The following is a 7,384-nucleotide window of genomic DNA, read 5'->3' as shown; positions in this document are numbered from 1 at the left end:
ACGATACCAGTGTAAGGAATAGGACCGTGTGAAAATACCACTTAAATATCACTCACTTTCTTTATCAAAAAAAGTACGAGTGAACGAGACAATTATAACCATAATGAACGACACCGAAACAGAGACTTATCAAAAAGTGAGCTGGCACAAAGCTTTGAGAAGGTTCCATGCGAACTGAAGCATAGTGTTAGAAAAATTTAGTCATGTCACATATAAGATCAAACTAAACCCTCCATAAAATTCTATTATTGAACATGCTGACCATTTACACCTTAACACTGAGAAAATAGGGGTTGACGCTGCTGGTAGAGATACAAATGTTGAGTTGGTATGGTGAGCCCTGCAAGTGATGGAGTAGTTTGACAAGGAGTTCCTGCTGCTGGCCTGACGGGAACTGGTCTCCGTAGGGAACTTAAATTTGTTAGAAGTAATGCACAGATAAACAATTTTTGTACCATAAATCACTTGTACAATTGTGTTATTTAAAAAGGTTGCAATTTTATCAAAAGTGTATAAAATTACAGTACAATACATGTATTTTAAAAAAAGTAAGGTACTTGTACTATTAAACATTATACATACTTATATTAAGTGATTTTTTTTTCTCTGATTCTCAAAATTCTGCCGTCCACTTCAACATGTACAGTAGAATCAACATTTGATCCAGTACCCTTTGGATGCCCATTGTCATACACTCTTAAAAAAGTTTTACTTAGTAGTCATTTTTTACTTGAAATAACAAAGATAAGTAATAGATAATTACTAAGCATTTACTTAAAATTTCAAATCAATTACTGAAATATGTGTCAATTACTAGATTCAAATGTTTTACTTGAATTTTTTATTTTAAAGAAATGTTTTACTTACACACTAAAAAGTTTTACTTAGTAATTTATATTTACTTAAATTTGTGTATATAAGTAATAACATTACTTCGTCTTTACTTACATTTTACCACTATTTACCATATATATTATTAATATTTTAATGCCCCCGTAAACGAAGTTTCGGGGGCACAGTACTGTATATAGTTTTTGTTGTGTTCGTCTGTCTGTCTAGCTGTCTATCTGTTTGTCTGTTTATCCGCAGAAACTTTAACCTTGCCCATAACTTTTGATTTAGCGGAGCTATGACTTTCGTATTTCACACGTGTATTCCTTGTGACAAGACCTTTGTTTGAGTATCACCAAATTTGACCTTGACCTTGAAGTTTGACTCATTTATACACAAAAAATCCAAACTCATTCTTTATCCAAATCTTTTTAACAGTAAATACCAGTTTATATACTTTATACTTCACATATATATTTTTTGTTGAAAGAACTTTCATTGAATACCAACAACTATGAACTTTTGACCTTGACCTTTGAGATTTCCATCCTTGTAAAAAAAACTTTAACCTTGGCCATAACTTTTGAACGGTAAGGAATAGTGCTTTCATACTTACATATATGTAATCATTTTGAGAAGACCATTCATACTATACCAAGAACTTTGACCCTTTGACCCTTTGACCTTGGAGTTTGACCCACTTTTAAAAAAGCAAACCTTGACTGTAACTTTAAAAGGATTAGGGTTAGTGCATTCATACTTTACATAGTTCATCCTTGTGACAAGACCTTTCTTTGGGTACCACCAAATCTGTCCCTTTGTCCTTGACCTTGGAGTTTGACCTACATTTCAAAATTGATAACCTTGACCATAACTTCTGAAGGGTTGAGGCAAGTGTTTCCATATTTCACATATGTATTTTTTGTGACAGGACCTTTCATTAGAAACCAATAACCTTGACCTTTTGACCTTGGAGATATCAAGAAATACCAATAATTTAAATTTGCATATAAGAAAAGTTTAACCTTTGCTATGTTGCCATACGGGGGCGTAGGTGTTTCACAAACACATCGATCTTGTTTAAATTGTATTTAATTGAATTACTTAAAACAAAAATTTATTTACTAAATCAAGGAGAATTCAGAGCAGTAATTACTTAAATATGGTAGTCTAATCACTATCGGGATTGAATTCTTGGCTTCCATATTAATTGTCTGTGAGGAGGAGTTATCTTTCTTCTAAATATTCCTTCATGTGAAAAAAAAGTCACACTAATAAAAATGCGATATTAAGTACTTGAAATGTTTAACCATTTTTAAAATGGTCCTTAAAAAGATACAACTTATTCAATTTTTAAGGCTTTCGAAGTTGGAATCAAATGTTTTATTGTAATACATAATAAAACAATTACAAAGAAATTGAAAGTATAATTGTTTCCATCATAAGTAGATTTCTTCTATTAAACTATTCAGAGGGTCCAATTAGGGATCTCTGATAAAGAAATCTGTGAGTAGTACTCACATGTTAGAGGGTCGGTACCTTGCAGTGTTTCTAGTAAATAATGTCGATTTTAGTAAATATGATAAGTTTTTCATTTACTTATTATTCTTTTGAGTAATAATATTCTAGATTTTAATTAATTTCAGAATTACATTTACTTAGTAATAATTCATAAAATTTAGTAAATAGAAAGCATATTATCTCTAAATTAAGTAATAATAATTTACCAAAAATGAGTAGTTCATTTACTAAGTAATATAATTCCTATAGTTTAAGTAATTCTACTGATACTTAGTAAATCATTTTATAAGTAAATGAATTCATCCTTATTACTAATTATGTTTACAATTACTAACCATGATAGTCATTTACTTGCTATTCTGACTAAATGGATTACTAATTATTACTAGTTTTTCTTAATCTAATATCTTATTTTAAAAACAACAAGTAAAACTTTTTTTAGAGTGTACCAACAGAAATTAAACTCAACAACCACAGACATACTTAATCTGTATTCAATAATGTTCTAGTCAGGAATAATCAACTATCTTAATTAACTGCAAAATTTACAAAGCCTCAATAATTGCCAAAATTTGTCCCTTTGATGTAGTCATTTCAACTTTTAATTTTTTTTTAGAGGAAATAATCTTCAATGTCATCCGGTGTCTGTAATTGGCAAGTCTCACCAAAATTTCTTGGTATCCCATTTGAGATGGAAAATTTTAAATGCCGCTGGATTATCAGAGAACTTGCAATTAACTTGCACTTTCATGGAACTTGTCAAGTTTGATGTTCTTTGTCGCATGTTGCATACTTTGCATTTTACTATAGGAACATTAGGATTAACAGTTCTGACATCTTTGTTGCACACTCCGCAAAGGGTCAGTGAGACACAAGAAACAGAATCCAACGTTATAGTATCAATAACACTGACCGACCGAACATAGCAATATCTTGTGAAGGAGATTGTAGTCGTTATTTTGTTCACAACGGAGTTCATCTGAACAGCCAGGGGAATATACGTTTAAATGGGTTATAAAATGAAACGTTTAATTAAGCGAAAAATAGGTATTCCTGAAAATGGAAAAAAAAATTGTTTTAATTTTGTTACTTTTACAGGGCGATGATTTTTACATTATTGTAAATAATGACATTTGAGTAAGTTGTAATATGTATGGCCCTTTTCCTGTCTGTGTAATTAATGTAATGCTAGGTTTTTCGAGCATTTGGTGTTTTAGCTAGATCCTAAAGTTAAAGAGCAATTATCTAATCATATCGCAAGGCAGTATCACTTTCTTTTTCATGAACTGAAGTAAGCAAGAAAGTAAGTTCAATTCGTGTTTGTGTGTTTTTGAATGGTTCTGCATGAAATCAGAGTCATGCATGTTCAGATATATCCAGGAGTGTTTTAATCTATTTCAACTTCTTTTTAATTTGAGCTTCCAACCTGAACCTGAACCAGAATTTGAACAGATGAGGAGAAAACATTTGACATCTACAGTAAGACAGAGCTGTTACTTATTTTTATTGAATGGATCTGCATGAAATCATGGTCATGCATGTTCAGATATATCCAGAAGTGTTTTAATCTATTTCAACTTCTTTTTAATTTTAGCTTCCAACCTGAACCTGGAACCAGAATTTGAACAGATGAGGAGAAAACATTTGACATCTACAGTAAGACAGAGCTGTTACTTATTTTTATTGAATGGATCTGCATGAAATCTTACCTAAAGTAAATGTTTAACTAAACAATGCATGTATTCATAAACAGTTCATAGTTAATGATGATACAGAAACTTTGGGTATATGTATGACACAGGCTTGGGGTAATGCTAATTGTAATGGTAATGCATTGCAATGCATTACATGAACTCAAAGTAATGCTAGTAATGTGTAATGCCCAAAAATTTGCATTACATGTAATGGTAATGTAATGCATTACTTCATAAAATCCAGTGTAATGCTGGCATTACATAGCATTACACAGCATTATTTTGTAAGATAAGTACCTATTTTAAGAAATTTAAATGGACATGGATGATGGACATTATTGTTTAGGTTATGATACAATTGAATATATAAAAATGTTAACCTATTTAGATAACATTTCTGTATCTATTTTTTTACATGTAAATACACTTTTTATTCTGTTGAAAGTACACCTACCTTACATTTTTAAAGTTTTCAAACTTGTTTCAGATAAGAATTGATTTCAAAGAATTATATAAAATAGTTTTTAAAGACCTTGTTAAAAAAATTGCATATGAGATACACTAATTAATGTACACTGTAAACTGATAATTGCTACCTTTAAAATAGTTAGAGTGTCACCAAAACACACTAGGCAACTGGGTTATGTAACAATTAAAACAATGAATTGTTTGGAGAAGTGCTCCAAATTACCAGTCCTTTTCTCCTAACCGTGTTTATAAAACATTAATTGAGCTGGTTTACCTTGTACTGACCATGAAATTTCATTGTACCAAAGAAAATAGAAGCTATGCAGGCATTCTATGTTTCACTGTGCTTAGCATATCAAAATGTACATCCCGTCTTTTCAAAAAAATTGTCAATGCATTTATTTTTTCATAAGGTACTAATCAAAATAGCCTATATACTTTATAAGATATTTTAGGAAGGGGTTAAAGTGCCCCAAAAGTTATATTACTTCATAACTTCAATGGTTACACAAAAAGTGGATATTGTACATGTGTTATGAAACTGACATTTCAGAACTTGAACTTTCTTTGATTGTAAGTTAATGACATTGTAATATATACAAAAACTTGAAATCAAATTTGATTTTTTTGATTTATCATTTATCATGTTTAGTTTTGAAGAGGGTGGATACATGCATATGAAAAAAAAACATTGCAACGTTTTGTATAAAGTTCTATTTTTAAAAACTTTCAAAAGTAATGGTAATGCATTACTTTAACAAAGTAATGGTAATGTAATGCATTACTTTAAGAAAATAGAGTGATGGTAATGGTAATTTAATGCCCAAATCGTTGAAGTAATGGTAATGGTAATGCATTACTTTCAATGTACCACCAGGAAAACTTGAAATTTTGGTTTTAATTGGAAGGGAATTTTTGGAGGCTCATCATACTCAATCTTAGAGACTAGGACCAAAGAACTCACCTTTTGCTCTACGGTTTAGACTACGTTGGGTAGTAATTGGAGATGTATGCCTTAAGCCACACAGGCCTTAGAATGCAAGTGAGCCGGAGTCAGTCGGAAAATGTGGTCTATTCATAGGTCCTGATAATAAATTTATTTTCAGAGGACTGTACGATTATATGTATTTTGTATTCATATCCTATTTAATTTAAGATAAATAATGTATTATACTAGGTAGAATATTTTTAAAAGTAATAAAATTGCTGCACAAACCCTACACTTTTCTTCAAAAATAAAAATTTTACCACACCTAGACTGGACTGTATTCTAATCCTGTTTCAATTCAGTACTGTACTGTAATGAGTAATGAATAAGGAAATTGGCAACCATTCAAACGATTCTATGACCTGGATTAAAGAACAGTCAAGGAGCCTGTTATCCCTGTTTGAATGGTATAACCCTTGCATATAAACGGCTGCAGATGCACCCCGACCTCTCTGATAGCAGAAGAAGAACCGTGAAGAAGTCAGAAATTAGAAGTGTCAAAAGAATGGGTTGTAAATAAAGTGAAAATAGTAATAGAAATGAAAAGACTAAGGTCGAAGAAGAAACACAGGTGAAAGGTGAACCAGAGGAAAGGAGGTACGAGGGGCAGTAATCCTGAATAAAGTTGAGACACCGAGTACTCTTAAAAAATGGTTGTGGAACACTGCACACGGAACCCAGCCAGCCCAAAATTATTCAGGGGGATAGGTAGATACAGGTGCAGTAATCCTGAAAAGGGTGTGACACCAAGTACTCCTAAAACTTGGTTGTGGAACACTGTGCTGGAAACCCAGCCAGTCCAAGGTTATTCAGTAAAGAGAACCTCGGCTTTCACCCCATTATGTAAAAAAAAAAATAGAACCCAGGGAAAAATAGCCCAGTAAATCAAAAAATAATCCTCCTTGTAAATAATATTGATTCCTAGTATTAATTGTATGCTCAGATAAAAGAGGAAAATTTCATTTATTCTTATTAAGACCATGTATCTTGGAAAACGGACCCTTCACTAGGTTACACGTTACAGTACGCATAGTATCTTAACAATTGCAGTGTCGACATTTGTGCAGCAATTCTTAAAACCCTTGGATTATTTTTCTTCTTTTTATACTTTGCTTCTGAAACAAAGTAATGTACGTTCTTGCAACGAAGCAATTTTGTTGATATTTCTTATAAACTTGTGTAGTACCGGTCAAGGACGTCATAAAGAGAACTGGTTATTGGATTTCTTGGACCAAAAATATATAAGAAAACAAGTCTTAGCATTTTCTTAGCGGTATGTGTAGCAATTACGGGTTTACTTTAAAATCATTTTTTGCCTTAAAACCCCCACATTTGCTTAAACTCTTTTGCACAGAACAAGAGCTCAGTTTGGTGACCTGAGGGATTTCCTTCAACCATATTAAAATTTCGCAACTGAAAGAACCATTGAAGTATACCCCGTTGCCAAGTCGACCATGGCAGAAGGTTGGTGCAGACTTGTCAGATGGAAAAATTCTAAGTGGTCATAGACTATTTCTTCAGATTCATTGAGATAGCGTTCTTACAATTATTACCAGAGGATTTTCAGGAAAATATAAAAACATTTGCGGAATGAGTATTTTCGATTTCTCGTCTAAAGAGTTTTAATACAAAGTGGGATAATTATCCACAGCCACGACATTTACGCTTTGGGTTAATTAATTAGAAGCCAGCCGATTTATAATTACAGGTAATCGGAGGGAAGCCACTTATTACATGCTGTATACTACCCATATCTTCCCTGTTGATAAATTGGGCGAAAAACTGGCGGAACATATTTAATCAGAGTGAAGCCAACCTACACCGGTAGGACCATGTACTGTAGACTGTTTTAGACGAGTTGTCCAGTTTTTCACAAAAAAAA

Source organism: Saccostrea cucullata, unplaced genomic scaffold (assembly GCF_032062105.1).
Source record: "Saccostrea cucullata isolate Sc308-1 unplaced genomic scaffold, CSIRO_AGI_Scuc_v1 ctg3829, whole genome shotgun sequence".
NCBI lineage: Eukaryota > Metazoa > Mollusca > Bivalvia > Ostreida > Ostreidae > Saccostrea > Saccostrea cuccullata.
This window is presented reverse-complemented; position numbering follows the sequence as displayed.